Source organism: Saccopteryx leptura, chromosome 4 (genome assembly GCF_036850995.1).
Source record: "Saccopteryx leptura isolate mSacLep1 chromosome 4, mSacLep1_pri_phased_curated, whole genome shotgun sequence".
Classification (NCBI taxonomy): Eukaryota; Metazoa; Chordata; class Mammalia; order Chiroptera; family Emballonuridae; genus Saccopteryx; species Saccopteryx leptura.
In genome coordinates this window covers 171,541,441-171,560,929 of record NC_089506.1, presented here as the reverse complement: position 1 = coordinate 171,560,929, position 19,489 = coordinate 171,541,441, and the positions used below count along the sequence as shown (strand labels likewise).

Genomic DNA, 19,489 nt, shown 5'->3' with positions numbered 1-19,489 from the left:
AAAGAACTTGTTTGTTTATGTGGTATGATTGCAGTAGCTCTGACTATACTGCTCACAAAAATTAGGGGATATTTAAAAATAAATATGAAGTGATAAAATATCCCCTAATTTTTGTGAGCAGTGTATTTGTGTGTGTGTGTGTGTGTGTTTGTTTGTTTTTTACAGAGATAGAGAGAGTCAGAGAGAGGGATAGATAGGGACAGACAGACAGAAACAGGGAGAGATGAGAAGCATCAATCATGAGTTTTTTACTGCGACACCTTAGTTGTTCATTGATTGCTTTCGCATATGTGCCTTGACCATGGGCCTTCAGCAGACCGAGTAACCCCTTGCTTGAGCCAGCAACCTTGGGTCCATGCTAGTGAGCTTTGCTCAAACCAGATGAGCCCACGCTCAAGCTGGCAACCTCGGGGTCTCGAACCTAGGTCCTCCATATCCCAGTCCGACACTCTATCCACGGTGCCACCACCTGGTCAGGCTGTATGTTTCTTTACTTAACAAAAATACTTCTCATATTAAGTATTTTAATTAATTTGACGCACTATCATTTTTAGAATAAAGTCAATCTTTTGGAGAAAAGCCCAATCCACAGTAAAACTGCTTCAAGTCATTTACATTTTAATATAATTTGTTGTTAAGTTATGCAATTTTATAGCTTGGAGAGATAGTAGAGAATTTATTCAAACTCCCAATTCTACAACTCCATCTGAGAAGTGAAGTGTTTAATTCCGGTCTGACAACAAATATAATGTCAAACTCAAGACTAGAGTCAAGTCTCTTTGTTCAAAGTTGAATGTCAAGTTTATCACACCTCAGAACCTTTCCTTGTTTTGAGAAGCCTTTAGGCAGGGGTCCCCAAACTATAACCTGCTGGCCGCATGCGGCCCCCTGAGGCCATTTATCCAGCCCCCACCGCACTTCCTGAAAGGGCACCTCTTTCATTGGTGGTCAGTGAGAAGCGCATAGTTCCCATTGAAATACTGGTCAGTTTGTTGATTTAAATTCACTTGTTCTTTATTTTAAATATTGTATTTGTTCCCGTTTTGTTTTTTTACTTTAAAATAAGATATATGCAGTGTGCATAGGGATTTGTTCATAGTTTTTTTTATAGTCCGGCCCTCCAACGGTCTGAGTGACAGTGAACTGGCCCCCTGTGTAAAAAGTTTGGGGACCCCTGCCTTTAGATATGCTAAATCAAACAGTGTCTTCCAAGCCATGCAGATACTTCCTAATTCTTGGAACCTATGAGTCTATCTTTCATGGGAAAATGGGCTTTGAAGGTGAGATTAAGTTAAAGATCTTGCTGTGGAGAGATTACCTAGGTCGGTCCAATGTAATCATAAGGGTACTTTAAAAAAGGATACAGGAAGGTCAGACAGAGAGGGTCAAGTATTGCAGCCAAGGGAGAAAGGAGGAGGAACCACGGAACAAGGACAGCTTCCAGAAGCTGGGAAAGGCAAGGAACTGGCTCTGCTATTAGCTTGATTTTATCCCATAAACTCATTTTGTATTTCTGAACTCCAGAATTGCAAGGTAAGAAGCTTGTATTGTTTTGTTTATGGTAATATTAAGCATCAAAAGAAACCAATACAGGAGGTTGGAGGAAACTTGGGGTCCTGGAAACCAGTAAGTAGAAAATTGAGAAGAGGAACCAGGAAGTAAGATGCTTGGCAAGAGTGACTCATTCTGTGAAGTTGGGTGGAGCAAGCGGCCACATTCAGAATTTAGGGCGGAACAGAAGTTCTAATCAAATAGTTTGTACTACGATATTTTAAATGGATGGGAAACTATCTGCTTTATCCATGAAGCATGAATGAATGTTAAACATATACAAATGACACTTGTGACTCACCAGTGTCACAGCCAGTTATCCAGCAGTGCTAATGGATTTGCACAGATACTGTAATGCTCTGCTTTTCATCCTCCTTTTAAATGCTGGAGCTCATTTGTAGGTCAGACAGTCTGTAATCCAAACAGATTAAAATTGATGGGACTCTGTGGGAACTACCTCCCCAACCACAGCCATATCCTATTGTGTAAAAACTAAATTAGGACCAATAATTAATTTGCAGTGTCACCTAGGAAAAAAATCTTTCGTAAAAGTTTATTTCCAGAAGCATCTTTTATCAAATCTAACCATTAGACAAGGTCTACCCTTTAGACTTAATACATTTAGGATCCCTTTACAGCAAGAGATGTAACTTCCAGAGCACAAAGTCAGATAGATTTGAGTTCAAATCTTTGCCCCTCCACTTGCTAGATATCCATGAGCTAGTTACTTGGTCTCTATGAATCTGTTTCTTCATCCATAGACCAGAAGTAAAAGCAGAACCTGCTTTATTAGGGTCATGGAAAGATTACATGGGATATAATATAGAGAATATGCTTAGTTCAGTTGCTATTACATTGGGCCATCTTCTAAAGGAGACAAAATGAATGTTCTGTCTCTTTGAACCCTGTTTTCTATATACCTGTGGTTTTCAGCCAGGCTGGTGGAGCTCTAGAAACTTTGTTGCAGAGTCTCAGGGACTCCTCTGTAGGGCTCTGGATCCTTCACACCACCTTCGACTAGAGCAGTGCATGTCCCTCTCTGTCATTTCCACATTCCTTTCCCTATAAAGCTGTAAAGCCAGTAGGCGCGGCCACCATCACAGCCGCCTGTCCAGTGCAGGTTCACATTAGATTCGGACAGTTGGTAATGAAACAACGGAGCCAAGAACTGGTGGGCCATTACCTTTAATCCTAGCTTGCACCTGGTGGGCAAGAAATACACACAATGAGCTCCAAAACCCACTCATTCAGTGCTTACAAAGCTACTGACTTATCCAAGTTTCCTAGAATCAAAGGTTTCTAACCTCACCAGTCTCATTCACCTCAGTTCCCCATCTCCTTCTCTCTGCACAAACTGGCTTCTCCTTCAGCACTCTGCCATCTTGGCTGCTTCTCCTCTCCTCCACGTGGCCTTCCTCTGCTCTCCTACAGCATGGGCTCCTCCTAGAATGTAATCACTCTTCTTCTGGAACAACGTGATCTCTCTTCCTTTTAAAACCTTTTGGCGTGAAAGCCCTCCCCCAACACACATTAATACATTCACACCCATCCCAAGCAAGAAGGGCAATTAATACTATCACCTGGGCAATGGGCTTCCACGTGGGCAGTGCCATCTTTAACAAAGTGAGCATAATATATTTTATCTTCCCAAAACAAGCACAAAGCACATCATCTCCTCCCCATTCCTGGTACAGGTTTGCACAGAGTCCCAAACAGAAATAGTCTGCAAGGTGTTCTTGGCTTTTGTGACAGAAGCCTAAGTCCACAGGAGAACTGAGGGTGAGGTAAGGATGGAGGGAGCCAAAGGAGAAAGTATGTGGGAAGGGGCAGAGCTTGGCAGTACCTGGAGGAAGGAGAAGGACAGTCCTGAGGCCACAGCAATAATAGCCACTCATGGAGGAAATGAGCCAGGTCTGAAAGTCCAGGTCTGGGACTCTGAACAATAGTGTCTGATCCAGTGCACTGTGGTCCAGTGGTTCCTAGTTCTCTGTTTTACCTCCTTTTAACCTCCAAACCATGGACTCCCATACAGGAATAAATTACTGCATTTTAAATGCCTGATCTCATCTAAATACGACAACACACCTTAGAGAAAGGTAGTTTTGTACGGCGGTAGGTGAGGTTCATGGCCAAGGTCATGGAACTTAGGGAGTTGCAGAGTCAGAGTTTGAACCCAAGTCTGTTGACTGCTGAGCCTGGCTCTCGGCCATTAAATGATGCTGTTCTAAGGCACTGATCACAACCTGTGGATCTAGACCCAGAGGGCCATCAAGTTATGGTAAGAGGTTTGCAAATATACATGTGCCTTTTCTACAGGCCAGATCTATAATATAGCCCATTTTCAAATATACATAGTGTTTATGTGCTTGATAAAAGACAGACTCACTTATATAAATGTAAATTTAAATAACCTGGACAACCAAACTATTTTAGACACTATGTCAAAAAGGTACAGCAGGTGCATGTATAGGGCCCAATTTGGAAGTCAGGTAGGAATTCTTAGGGACAGACAGATATTCTTCCACAGGTAAGTGGAATGTAGAGAGAGCAGAATCCCACTCCAGGAGAGAAGAGCCAGGAGCAGTCAGGCAGAAAAAGCCCTCGAGCCCACCTGCTGTACTAGGCAGAGAAAGAAGAACACGGTGGAGATAAGGAAGTAAGATCATGTGGATAGTGGTTAAGAGCATGACCTCTGGAGTAATCAGAGTTGAATCTCAGTTCTAACACTTACACTGTAACCCTGAAAAACTGAACTTGTTAAAGAGAACCTTTTAGAATAGAACTTGTAATTCCATCATGCTGCCAAATCTACCACAGGATCCAGGGCACTGAGGTCAAAGTTTATAGTTTGTTTTGCTTTCTGTTTTTCATTGATTAATTGATTGATTGATTGATTGATTGATTGATATTTTGAGATAGAGAAAGTTGTTCCACTTATTTATGCTTTCATTGATTGATTCTTGTATGTGCCCTGACCAGGGATCAAACCCAGAACCGTAGTATATTGAGAGGACGTTCTAACCAACTGAGCTATTCAGCCACAGCCATTTTACTTTCAAATTAATCTTCCTCTTGTGAGATGCACAGAGATGTTTTGAGCACTAAGTGAGATAATATGTGTAAAACATCTAGCACAGTGACTGGCAAATCTTGCTCTATGCCTTGTTATGAGATTTAAATGAGATAAGGCCAAGTGCTGGAAACCTAAAGTGATCAGCAAAATGCCAGATGGTGAGTAGGTCTTTGGCCAATTTCTGCCTTGAGACAAGAGAGGTAACCCAGCCGTACTGTGTCCAAGCCTGCCTTGAGACAAGAGAGGTAAATGGAAGAGATATGTATGTGGTGGACAGAAAAAGCTGCCACAAATTCTTCACCCTCTACTCCATAAGAGAAGGCTGGAGGCAGGTCTCATGCAGAATACATGTAAATTATGACAGAAAAGCCCTGGCCAGAGAGCTTGGTCAGTTGGAGCACTGTCCCAGAGTGTGAAAGTTGCCAGTTCAATTCCCAATCAGGGCACATACAGGGGCAGCTCATATTCCTCTCTCTCTCTGCCACACACACACACACACACACACACACAAAACTGACAATGACTTAAAGCAACAGCAAAGAACATGCTAAGAACCATAAGAAGTTGGTAGAAAAAAATAGCACTTAAAAATATATAGAAAAATTAATATACAAAAAAGTAGGATTGAATTATAAAAAAGCAGTGTACTCCTTTGTGTAGATCTCAGAAATAATCAATAATGAGGCCAAGCTCTGATTCAGAGAATAAAGCAGGAGAGTGTGCAAAAATCTTAGAAAGATTTCAGTCTTATGATAGTCAAAATATGTTTTTATAAAGTTTTTGTTGCTTAAGGTATTTCCTTAAAATTCACTGTAGAGCAGCTTTCTCCAGCAAAGCTGAATTGTGAGGTGTTATCGTACTTAACCTTTAGAGAATCACATGACTTGTCCCTTCTCTCATTCAAGAAAATGTGGGAGTATTTTTTTCTCAATTCTAAGCCCATTTTTTCTGCTTCTGGGACTCACAGAATGGCAGGGAACTCTTGGGACAAGTCAGGCAGCCAACACATGTTGAAACAAATAGGAGAATCCTTTCTTCCACCTTCACCTGTCCACTCCTGGGTGTCTTTGGAAAAACTCTGCAATCATGCAAACCTATTTCAAGATAACAGTCAGACTGATGCCATCCCAGTCATCTTCAGCAGTGTTTTTCAACCAGTGTGCCACGGCACACTAGTGTGCCGTGAGACGTGGTCAGGTGTGCCATGGGGAAATTAAACATGGGTCCCCAAACTATGTCCCGCGTGCCGGATACGGCCGGCAGAGGCTATTTATCTGGCCCGCCACCAGCCGCCTCCATCCGAACATAAACATTCCCCTCACAATCCCTCCAGCTATCAGCGACAGGAAGAGTGGAGGCACAGGGAACGCTCAGTGACCAATCACCTTCTAGGATTCATCCCGACCACTAGCGATGAACCAATAGTAGGCCACCTCTCATCCACACCCAGAAAGGTCCCGCTCGGGCTGCCACGCACTTGTCATTGTGTGGCCGCGGCAAGTAGTTGAAGCTGCTACTCCTCCCCATGGTCCTGATTTCTAATCCTGGTCAGGACTGGAGGTAAATGTTGCCACCACTAGATGAAGCCTCAGCCTCAGCTGGTTATATCTATCCTGATGGTGTATATAGATATTTGACCTTTTTCTTTTTAAAAGAGGTCCCCGCAGAGGGTGATATACAATATATCACAATGCATCACAATGTTATCTAACTTTAAAGCTAAGTTTGCTGATCTTCCTTTGGACAGTTTTTGGTTATCTGTTGCCAAGGAGTTCCCCATTCTGGCCAACAAAGCTATTTTGACATTGCTTCCGTTTTCAACCACAAATCTATGTGAGCTGAGCTTCTCAAGCTTGACTGCGATAAAAACTAAAAACAGAGAGAGACTGAGAACTGTTGAGGAAGAGCTTCGTGTGTGTCTTTCTACCATTCCTGCCAGGATATCCCTTTTGTGTTCATCGAAACAGGCGCAGGTTTCACACTAAATGAGTATAAATACATTTAGAAACTATATTATTAACTATATGTATAATATGTACTGTGTTAGAGTGTCATTTTGTGTCATTTTGGTAGGTGGTATTCCCCAGGATTTTGTAAATGTAAAAAATGTGCCGCGGCTCAAAAAAGGTTTAAAATCTCTGATCTTCAGAATCAGATTTCAAATGGCTCAGGCCCGATACACGTTATTGCCTATTCTGAGAGGAAGACCTGGAGCATGGGAATCTGGTCTCGAGGAAGCAGGACAAGCAAAGAGAGTCCCAACAGAGCCAGGCAGCCACACAAACATTACCCATCTGTAGGGTGCAAGCAGAAAAGCTTACACAGTCAAGTCAGCGAGCTCTCTTTAGGGAAAGCCAAAGATGAGTTACACTCACACACACACACACACACACAGACACAAAATAACTCAGAGAAAAAAACCAAAGCCCCACAAGATGTGTATTTTTGAGCAGCATAGCATGGTAATTGGCAGACAGAATGATTATTTGAAATGAGAACTACCATAGATTTATTCAAGCCTCCTCCATTCTATATGGATATAGGTTAGTTACTTAAATTCAGAACACCTGTTTTTCATCAATAAAATGAGGCAAAAATATCTGTAATGGGGAAAATTCTTTAGGTTACAAGTGAAAAACAATCCACTGTTATGGACTAAATGTTTGTATCCTCCCTCCCAAATTCATATGTTGAAACCTTACTCCCCAGTGTGATGTTATAAGGAGGTGGGACCTTTGGGGGATAATTTATGATTATTCATTTCAGTGGAGCCTCAGATATGATATCAGTGCCCTGGTAAGAGTCACCAGATCTTGATTCTTTCTCTACTTTCTGTCATGTGATAATGAGAGCTCAGCAGTCTGCAGCCTGAAAGATGGTTGTCACCAGAACTCAGTCATTCTGGTACCCCGTTTTCCAGCCTCTAGAACTATGAGGAATAGATTTCTGCTGTTCATAAACTATCCAGTTCATGGTACTTTTTCATAGCAGCCAGAAGGAACTAAGACACACATCTTAAATTACCGTTAGGGAAAAGAAATTTAGTATTTGTGCATGAAACACAGTTCAAATATGGCTGGATTCAGGGCTTCAACCCATTTAATTCTTATCTTTTTATTTCATTTATGCTCATCTCAACATTTTGACCTCTTCTATCCTCCTCTAGACAACTTGGATTAACAAAGCAGCTCTAAATCTCTATTTATCTAGTAACACAATCCCAAAAGCAAGAGGGCATTTTTCCCTATATAAATTTCAGCAGGAAAGTGCCAGGGAGAACTCTTACAGGGTCCACAGAAATCACATGCAATTTCTTAACTAATCACTGTGAATAGGAAGCTGAGGATGGTTATTCTGACTAACCAGACTCTGTAGCAAGAGGGCAGTAGGGAACTGTAATTGACTAGAACCACAGGAACAGGTCAGGGATTTCCCTAAAGAAGCCAGAAGGCACTCCTGACATCAGAAGAAGAAAAATAGAAAAAAGCATTTCTCTAAAAAATCTTTCTCAGGATGGTTATATGAGAATTAAAATAACATGAAAAATATGTTCTAAACCATAAAGCTCTATTTAAATGTTCCTTATTCAATTTATATGTACCATATCTACATTCAAAAACTATAAAGATATACTAAGGGTAATATAAAGAGAGAACATTATGAGATAGTTTTTAGATTTTGTCACAGTGCCTGACTATGGTGATGAATTTCTAGTTCTCAATATATCTTGAGATTTGGGGTCTGAAGTATCACAATACTTGTTCAGGTTTGACTAAGGGAAGACTTTCTTCTGAAAGAAGGTTGAAAAATAATATAATAAATTATAGACACTCTTCACTGAAGAAATTTAATAAGAGGGGGCACAAATATACAGTAATGGTTATATACAGGAATGGATGCAGTCTTTCCTGCAGGACACATAAACCTATGAAGATTTTATCCAGCCTTCCAATGCTCATATAATTATTCATATCTGTTCTCAGCAAAGCAACAAAACTAGCTATCCTCCTTAGGGTATATATAGACTGATGCATCTTTTTTGTGGAAATTTTAGTTCATTGTTATGATATCTGAGTGTCCATAGAAGAACCTTAAGAGAATCAAAATATTCTGGGTTTTTTTCTCACCCTTAAGTCTTTTTGATCACTGTGAAGACATAAATCCTTACCCATCAACTTATATAGTACTATAAAACATACCACGTCAAAGTTCAGGCCATTAAAAATGTATGAAATTGCCTTTTCTCTAAATACATGAAAAGGTAGCTGGAGTGACAGCACAGGATAATTCAGATTCTGAAATTCAGATTTCCCATTTAATTAAAAGGTATCTATTGATCTAGCCCTTCAGTTTTTCCTGAGACACAACCATGAGAATATACATTCAACCTCCAATCCCAGAAAGAAAATATACTAAAACAATAAAGCTATTAAGGAAAATTTTAACCAAAAAAATAAAAAAATATTCAGACCCCCTGATTTGTACTTAAAGTATAAAGAGAAGAAGTGAAAAATTGTAGAAATCTTTCACACTTAAATTTGTCTACTGCTCTATTATCTAAAACAGTGGTTTAACCCACATTGTGTATAATAAGCACAAGCAAATTATCAATAATTGTTATAGGTTTCAATAATCTTTTCTCAGCAAATGATGGAATGGGAGATAAAATTTGTAACATAAATACTTTAAAAATACTATCAATCTTCTTCTCAAGAACTGCAAAATAAAAGTATTTTCAAGTGCAGTTGAAACATTTATCTAGTTCAATCATATCCCTGGATTATCAAACATATCTCAGTAAACTTAAAAGAATTCAAATTTTACAGACTGTGTTTACACAACAGAGTTTAACTGGACATTAATTTTTTGACTCTGGGATTATAGTAAAGTTGCAAGATACAAAGACTCCTAAAACTTAACAATAAGGAAAAAACAACCCAATTTAAAAATGGGCAAAATACCTGAATAAACAACTCACCAGGAAAGATATACAGAGGGCAAATACGTATATGAAAAGAAGTTCCATATCATGTGTCATTAGAAAACTGAAAAAAAGAGCAACAAGGAGATACCACTGTATATTTATGAGAATGGCTAACATAAAAACTGACAATTTCAAATGGTGATTAGGGTGCAGATCAAGAAGAAATCTCATTCATTGCTGGTAAAAATATAAAATGATACAACCACCTTGGAAGACAGTTTTTCTAAAACTAAACATAGTCTTAATATAGAATCCAACAGTCGTATGCTTCCAGATATTTACCCAACTTATTTTAAAACATATATTCACACAAAAACTTACATATGAAATATTTATAGCAGCTTTATTCATAATTGCCAAAAATATGAAGCAACCAAGATGTCCTTTGAAAGATAAAAGGATAAACAGATGTGATACAACATGCAGTGATATTCAGTAATAAAAAAAAAGAGCTATCAACTCATGAAAAGATAAGGAGAAGCTTTAAATGCATAATACTTTGTGAAAGAAGCCAGTTTGAAAAAGCTACCTACTGTATGATTCCAATATTCTGGGAAAGTCAAACTATGAAGACAAGAAAAAGATCAGTGGTTGTCAGAGGTGAGGGGATGGAGGGAGGAGAGGGATCAATCAATAGCTGAAAAACAAGGGATTTTTAGGGCAGTGAAACTACTCATTATGATACTAAAATGGTGGCTATTTATCATAATAATTTTGTCAAAACCCATAACATATATAAAGCAAAGAGTGAACCTTGATATAAACTACGGACTTAGTTAATAATAATGTATCAATATTGGTTCAGTAATAACAAATGTACCACACTAATAATATTATTAACAGTGGAGACTTTGAGCAAGGAAGAGAGGGGGTATATGGGAACTCCCTGTACTACCTGCTCAATTTTGTGTAAACCTAAAGTTATTATAAAAATAGTCTATAACAATCTTTTGCTATAAAACTCCAGAATTTAAAAAAAAAATTTAATTAATAAACTTCCAAAAATGAGTCAACAAGAAAATGAAAAGAGATATAAGAAAGTCTTATGAAATAAATGACAATAAATACAAAGTTCAAGACTTGTGAAATTCAATTAAAGCTGTGATTAGAGGGAAATTTACAGCTTCAAACCCTTATTCAAGAATAAAACACCAGGAGTTATATCAGAAAAATGGCAGTGTGAGAGATACTCATGATCTCTCCCCTTGAAATTTCAACAAACTATATTCAACAACTATATTCAGAGAGAAAACCCCAGGAGTACCTGAAATATACACATACCAGATAAAGGTATGATTAGGTGAGAAGGTGGGCCAAAGATAGAATCCACTCATGGAGGAAAAATGTTGAAAGACAGAGTTTTTTTCTTTCCTCACTGACCTGAGGGAGGGAGGCACTTTTAACATGTGTTTTGTTTTAGAGCTGGGAAAAGCAGAGAGACTCAGAGGCAGAGGGGAAAAAACTGAATTGGGGTAAGCACGCAACCAAGAGCAGGAACAAGGCCAGTTCTGGTATCTGCCTGCATCACTGGGCTCCATTTGCAATTGCATACACTAGGCATGCACATAGCCTGTGGCACACTCCCAAGATTGGTGTGTGAATAGCCCATGGAGATTGGCCTGCAGGGTGCTAAGGTGTGCTCAGTCTGCTTATGTGGCCCACAGTTTGGCCTGAGTGATGCAAACATGCACTTGACCTGTGATCTGTGCCCTGCCCTCCCCATTTCCGAAGCTCAGGTGCCTATTCCCAGCATGTAGCCCCTGCCCTGCCCAGGACAGTACATTGAGTCGTTTCAGACGAAGGACTGGGTTCTGTCTCCCTCAGCCTCCTAAGTCCCTCATCGCTTCCCTTGCTGTGTGAACAGTGGCAGTAGTGAATCCCCTACAGCTGAGTCTCTGGGCTGCTCCTTCCTGTGAGAGGTAGAAGTGCTGGGCGTTTGGTCCCCTGTTCTGTTGGGACATGGAGGGAGCCACCTGGAGACCTGAGACTGCCATTGCTAGAGCCAAAAAATTGCAAAGCCCTAACAACAAGCCTCTGCCACAAACGCAAATGCAGCCCTGCCTATATCATTACAACAGCAACAGCGATGATTCTTCAGCAGAACTCTGCCCAAGAACCTCCCAGAGACAAAACTTGTAGTACAGCACCACCTGCCAGAAAAAGGAAAAAGTTACCTCAAAATTGGAAAATATATTTTTTTGTTTTTCTCATGTTTTCTTCTTTCCTTGTTCTTTATTGTCTTTTTCTGACTTGAACTTCATTATCCTTAGTTGTTATATTTTTTATTTTTGTTTTCTGTGAGGGTTTCATTTCTGACATTTTAATTTTACTTCTTTTTTTCTCTCTTCCCTTTTCTTCTCTGTCATTATTTTTTTTGTGTGTTTTTCTTTTTGTCCTCTCATCTGAATGTCATTTCTCATCAAAATTATTATATTTTGGATGCATACTTTTTTGGTGGCATTTTGCTTGTATTTTACTTCTTTTCTCTTTTTTCATTATTCCTCAGTTTCTGCTCTTTTTCTCTGTAGTTTTTGTTCTACATATCATTATTTATAGAATTTTTATTTTTCACTGTTTTTTTCAAGATTTGTTTAATTATTTATTTTTAGTGTTATTAATAATACCATTCTCAAATTCCACCAAGGGAAAAGGAATCAAATATCATGGACATACAAGACAGAGACATAGCTCAGATAGATAATGAAAAATCACCAGAAAAAAAAAATCTCAATTACATGGAAACCTTGGAGCTAAATGACATAGAATTCAAAATTTAAGTTCTAATAATACTCAATAAGATATAAGCAAACACAGAAAGGCAATTTAGTGAGCTCAAAAAAAGAAAAACAATTTAATGGACAAAAAAAAGTACTTCACCAAGGAAATTGAAACTATTGATATAAAAAAAAGCAAACAGAGATGAAAAACTCAATACATAAACTGAAAAATGAGGTAACAAGCTTAGCTAATAAACAAGCCAAATAGAGAAGAGAATTAGTGATATTGAAGACAAGCAACAAGAGATACTACAGAGAAAAGAAGAGACTCATGAATTAAGAAAAATGAGAAGGCCCTATAAGAATTGTCTGACTCCACCAAAAAGAGCAGTATAAGAAAAATGGGTATATTGAAGAAGAGGAGAGGAAAAAGGGAATGGAGAACATATTCAAACAAATAATTGGGAACTTCCCAAGCTTGTGGAAAGATTTAGAGCCTTGAATCCAAAAAGCAAACAGAACACCAATTTTCCTCAACCCAAACAGACCTACTCCAAGGCACATCATAATGAAATTATCACAAATCAATGACAAAGAAAAAAATCTTCAAGGTAGCTAGGGAAAAGAAGAATATAACATATAAAGGAAGGCCCATTAGGCTATCACCAGATTTCTCAGCAGAAACTCTACAAGCCAGAAGAGAGTGGATCCCAACCTTTAAAGTATTGAAAGAGAGGAACTACCAGCCAAGAATACTATATCCATCAAAGCTATCTTTCAGATATGAAGGGGAAATAAAAACATTTATAGACATAGAGAAGCTGAGGGAATTTATCAACAGAAACCCCCCACTTTAGGAAATACTAAAAGGGGTTAGCCAACCAAATACAAAGAACAAAACAAAACTACAAGTAAAAGCTCCAACAAAACCACAATAAAAACAAGGATAATCTGTGACAACGATAATATAAAAGGGAGAGTACAAAGATCAACAGTAGCAAATGAGGATGGAGAGCAGAAGCACTCATGAGATAATGGACTCTAATGATTATGATAATTTTTCTTTTAACAACCTAAAGGTAACCACATCCAAAAATGCCACTACTAACACACATAGCTTAAAAAAAGAAGAAACAGAGTTAAGAAGTATGGAATACCACCAAACAAAAACAAATGACAGAAAAACAAAAGAGAAGTACCAAACCAGACACAGAGCTATCAGAAAGCAATATATAAAATGGCAATAAGAAACCTTCCAGTGTCAGTAATTACATTAAATATAAATGGATTGAACTCATCAATAAAGAGACACAGAGTAGCAGATTGAATCAGAAAACAAAACCCAATTGTATGCTGCCTGCAAGTGACAGGTCTAAGCTACAAGGATAAAAATAGATTCAAAGTGAATGGTTGGAAAATGATTCTCCAAGCAAATAATATCCAAAGAAAATCAGGTGTAGCCAAACTCTTATTTGACAATGCTGACTATAAGACAACAAAGGTAATCAGAAACAAAGATAGTCATTTCATAAAGACAAAGGGGACATTGTATCAAAAAGACATAACACTTCTAAATATATATGCACCAAACCAGGGAGCACCAAAATATATAAGACATCTTCTAACTGTTCTAAAACTAGAAACTGACAAAAATACAATTATACTTGGAGATCTCAATTTACTGCTGATGTTTCTAGATCATTCAGCCAAACAGAAAATACTGAAATGAAATATTAGAACAAATGGATATAATAAACATCAATAGAATATTTTATCCCAGAATGTCAGAGTATACATTTTTCTCTAGCATACATGGAATATTCTCAAGAATAGACCATATAATGGGCCACAAAACTAAAATCAACAAAATCAGAAAAACTGAAATTATACCAAGCATATTCTCTGACCATAAGGCTTTGAAACTAGAATTCAACTGAAAAAAAGTAGAGAATAAGCCCAGAAAAATGTAGAAATTAAACAACATACTTCTAAGAAATGACTAGGTGAAAGAAGAAATAAAGGCAGAGAACCAAAGATATATATCATTACAGGCTTATATCAAAAAATAAGAGAGAGCCCAAGTAAACAACATCAAACCTTACTGAACTGGAGAAAGAAGAACAAAGGCAACCCAAAACCAGAAGAAGAAAGGAAAGTATAAAAATTAGAGCAGAAATAAATGAAATCGAGAACAGAAAAAATATAAAAAAATTAAAAAAACAAAGAGCTGTGTCTTTGAAAACATCAACAAAATTGACAAACCCTTGGCAACACTCACTAAGGAAAAAGAGAAAGAACTCAAATAAACAAAATCCAAAATGAAAGAGGAGAAATTACCACAAATATCACAGATATTCAGAACATCATTATAGAATATAATAAAAACTATATGCCACCAAATTCAACAATCTAGAAGAAATGGATACATTCCTAGAACTATACAATCTTCCTAGACTGAATCATGAAGAAGTGGAAAGTCTACATAGACCCATAAGCAGGGAGGAAGTAGAAACAACTATCAAAAACCTCCCCCCCCAAAAAAAAAAGTCCAGGGCCAGACTGCTAGTCTAGTGAATTCTACCAAAAATTCAAAGAAGATTTGGTTCCTGTTCTTCTCAAAGTCTTCGAAAAAACTAAAGAAGAAGCAATACTTCCAAACACATTTTATGAATCCAACATAACCCTCATACCAAAACCTTGCAAGGAGAACACAAAAAAAGAAAACTACAGACCAATATCTCTAATGAGTACAGATGAAAGAATCCTAAAAAAAAAATACTAACAAATTGAATACAAAAACACGTTAAAAAAAATAATACATTATGATCAAGTGGGATTCATCCCAGAAGCACAAGGATTGTCAATATATGTAAAACGATTAACGTAATACACCATGTCAACAAAACAAAGAACAAAAACCACATGATCCTATCAATAGATGCAGAGAAGGCATTCGATAAGATACATCTTTTTATGTTTAAAACACTCAATAAAATGGGTATAGAAGTACCTCAAATTAATAAAGGCCATATATGGCAAACCATCAGCTAACATCATACTAAATGGTAAAAAACTGAAACCTTTTCTTCTAAAATCAGAAACAAGACAAGGGTGCCCTATCTCTCCACTCCTATTCAACATAGTGTTGGAAGTTCTAGCCAGAGAAATCAGACAAGAAAAAGAAATAAAAGGCACTGATATCAGGAAAGAAGAAGTAAGGGTTTCACTTTTTGAAGATGACATGATCCTGTATATAGAAAATCCCAAAGACTCCACAGAAAGACTATTAGAAACAATAAACCAATACAATAAGGTTGCAGAATACAAAATTAATATACAGAAATATATTGCTTTCATATATGCCAACAATGAAACTTCAAAAATGAACTCAAAAATATAATTCCTTTTATACTTGCAACAACAACAAAAAAAAACCCTAGGAATAAATATAACAAAGTGTCAAGGATCTACATACAGGAAACTACAAAGCTTTATTAAAAGAAGTCAAAAAAGACATAATGAAATGGAAAAATATCCCATGTTCTTGAGTAGGAAGAATAAACATAGTTAAAATGGCCATTATTACCCAAAACAATATATAATTTTAATGCAGTTCCCATTAAAATGGAACAAAAAATCCTCAGGATTGTATGGAACCATAAAAAAACCCCGGATAATCAAAGTAATCCTGAGGGGGAAAAAAATGAAACTGGAGGCATTACAATACCTGACTTCAAACTATATACAGTGTGTCCATAAAGTCATGGTGCACTTTTGACCTGTCACAGAAACACAACAAAAGACGTAGAAATGTGAAATCTGCACCAAATAAAAGGAAAACCCTCCCAGTTTCTGTAGGATATGTGGCAGCATGTGCACATGCGCAGATGATGACGTAACACTATACAGGGGAGCAGTCCACGGCCATGCCAGTCAAGATGTGGATGGTACAGAGGAAAGTTCAGTGTGTTCTGTGGCTCGCTAAATTCAAATCGGTGACCCAAGTGCAACATAAATATTGGCACATTTATAATGAAGCGCCACCACATAGAAATAACATTACTCCGTGGGATAAGCAGTTGAAGGAAACTGGTAGTTTGGTGGAGAAACCCCGTTCTGGTAGGCCACCAGTCAGTGACGGGATAGCTACCTAAGGAGCCCTAAAATATCTGTGCATGAAAACCACATCGAACTTCCCTGAATAGGTATGAAACTAGGAGAGTTTTCCTTTTATTTGGTGCAGATTTCACATTTCTGTCATCTTTTGTTGCTTTCCTGTGACCAGTCAAAAGTGCATCATGACTTTACGGACACACTGTATAATACAGAGCCACAATAATCAAAACAGTGTGGTACTGGCAGAAAAACAGGCACACAGACCAATGAAACAGAATCAAGAGCCCAGAAATAAAACCACATATATATGGGCAAGTCATCTTTTTTTTTTTTTTTTTTTTTTTTTCCTTTTCATTTTTCTGAAGCTGGAAACAGGGAGAGACAGTCAGACAGACTCCCGCATGCGCCCGACCGGGATCCACCCGGCACGCCCACCAGGGGCGATGCTCTGCCCACCAGGGGGCGATGCTCTGCCCATCCTGGGCGTCGCCATGTTGCGACCAGAGCCACTCTAGCGCTTGAGGCAGAGGCCACAGAGCCATCCCCAGCGCCCGGGCCATCTTTGCTCCAATGGAGCCTTGGCTGCGGGAGGGGAAGAGAGAGACAGAGAGGAAAGTGCGGCGGAGGGGTGGAGAAGCAAATGGGCGCTTCTCCTGTGTGCCCTGGCCGGGAATCGAACCCGGGTCCTCCGCACGCTAGGCCGACGCTCTACCGCTGAGCCAACCGGCCAGGGCGGGCAAGTCATCTTTGATAAAGGAACCCAAAACAAACAATGGAAAAAAGAAAGCCTCTTCAATAAATAGTGCTGGGAAAATTGGAAAGCTAAAGAATGAAACTTGACTACAATTTGTCCCCTTGCACAAAAATTAATTCAAAATGGATCGAAGACCTAAATATAAGACCTGAAACAATAAATTACATAGAAGAAAACATAGGCAGTAAAGTCATGGACCTTGACCGTAGAGAACATTTTATGAAATTTGACCCCAAAGGCAAGGGAAGTAAAGGCAAAGATAAATGAATGGGACTATATCAAATTGTGAAGCTTCTGCTCAGCAAAAGAAACTGACAAGAAAACAAACAGCCAACTAAATGGGAGAGGATCTTTGCAAACAACAGCTCACATAAGGGGTTAATATCGAAAATATATAAAGAACTCACAAAATTCAAAAACAAACAAGCAAACAGTCCAATAAAAAAATGGGGAGAAGACATGAAGGAACACCTCTCCCAAGAAGAAATACAAATGGCCAATAGATATATGAAAAGATGCTCATCTTCACTAGCTATTAGAGAAATGCAAATCAAAACTATGATGAGATACCACCTCACACCTGTTAGATGAGCTATTATCAACAAGACAGGTAATAACAAGTGTTGGAGAGGCTGTGGAGAAAAAGGAACCCTCATTCACTGTTGGTAGAAATGTAAATTAGTACAACCATTATGGAAGAAAGCATGGTGGTTCCTTAAAAAATTAAGAATAGAACTACCATATGACCCAGCAATCTTTCTACTGGGTGTATACCCCCAATACTCAAAAACGTTTGTACATAAGGACACATGCAGCCCCATATTCATTGCAGCATTATTCACAGTGGCCAAGACATGGAAACAACCAAAGTGCGCTTCAATAGAGGATTGGATAAAGAAGATCTGGTACAAATATACAATGGAGTACTTCTCAGCCATAAGAAACAGTGACATAGTATCATTTATGACAACATGGATGGACCTTGATAACATTATACTGAGTGAAATAAGTAAATCAGAAAAAGCTAAGAACTGTATGATTCCATACATAGGTCAGACACAAAATTGAGAATCATGGACATAAATAGGAGTGCAGTGGTTAACAGGGAAGAAGGAAGGAGGCTTAGAGAGGGGGAGGGGAAGGAGGAGGGACATAAAGAAGAACAAATATAAGGTGATGGAGATGATTTAACTTTGGATGATGGATATACAACATAATCGATTGTCCAAATGATGTTGAGATGTTTGCCCAAAATCTATGTACTCTAGTTGACCAGTGTCACCTTGTTAAATTTAATTGTCTAAATAAAAAGAAAAAAAAGAAAACATCTAAAATCAATTATCTAAGCTTCTATAGTAAAAGGCTAAAAGGACTAATTAAACACTAAGTAGAACAGAGATTTAATAAAGATATAAACAATAAAGAAATAAAAACAAAAATGAGAAAAAACAATGAAATAAAAAATTTTTTGGTTTTAAAGATAAATCTCTTCAGGCGTCCCCAAACTATGGCCCACAGGCCGCATGCAGCCTTGAGGCCATTTATCCGCCCCCCCACACACACACACACTTCCAGAAGGAGCACCTCTTTCATTGGTGGTCAGTGAGAGGAGCACTGTATGTGGCAGCCCTCCAACGGTCTGAGGGACAGTGAACTGGCCCCCTGTATAAAAAGTTTGGGGACCCCTGCAGTGAGGCTAAATAGACTGGTTAAAAAAGAAGAGATCTATTGGACCTACAGAACCATACAGACAAAAAAGGACTACATTACAAATAATTTTATATCAATACATTTGTCAAAATAGATAAAATAAGCAACTTCCATGAAAGACTCTAAACTTACACAAAAGAAACTGATAATCTATTAAAGAAATCGAATGTGTAAATAGAAACCTTTCCACACAGATATCCCCAGGCCTGGAAGCCTTCACTGGTATAGTCTACCAAATATACATAGATCTTATACAAATTCTGTCAGTAAATAGGTGAAAAGAAAAAATAATCCCAATTCCTTTTATGCAGCTAGAATTTCCCTGATAGCAAAATCAAAATATAAATATGCAACAAGTTCTGCTGTTTGTTAAATGTGTGACCTTGAGCAAGTTGCTTTATCTCTCCAGCTTTCAATTTTCTCATCCGTAGCCATTCAGTAGAATACTGTGGCTTGGAATCTGGCGTGTGGAGAGAATCCTGAGGGAGACATGTGTCTGGCTCATTTCCTGCCCAGGTCTTCAGAAGCCACGCACCCAGTGGCAGGCAGCTCACCTCTTCCCACTTCCAAATAATAGCAACTGA

At 38.2% G+C, this 19,489-nt stretch overlaps 1 protein-coding gene across 2 annotated transcripts in view; it reads right to left on the bottom strand.

The window, feature by feature from the left end:
* The window catches only part of KCNN2 (potassium calcium-activated channel subfamily N member 2), a 543,720-nt gene that overhangs the window by 500,578 nt on the left and 23,653 nt on the right, over nt 1-19,489 (bottom strand). The window contains exon 2 of one of the 2 annotated variants that reach the window (XM_066382032.1): nt 1,853-1,962. The exons of the other annotated variant lie outside the window; for it this stretch is intronic. The gene's annotated coding sequence lies outside the window, so the exon portion shown is untranslated. The remainder of the gene's footprint in view (nt 1-1,852; nt 1,963-19,489) is intronic. 2 annotated transcript variants of the gene reach the window in all.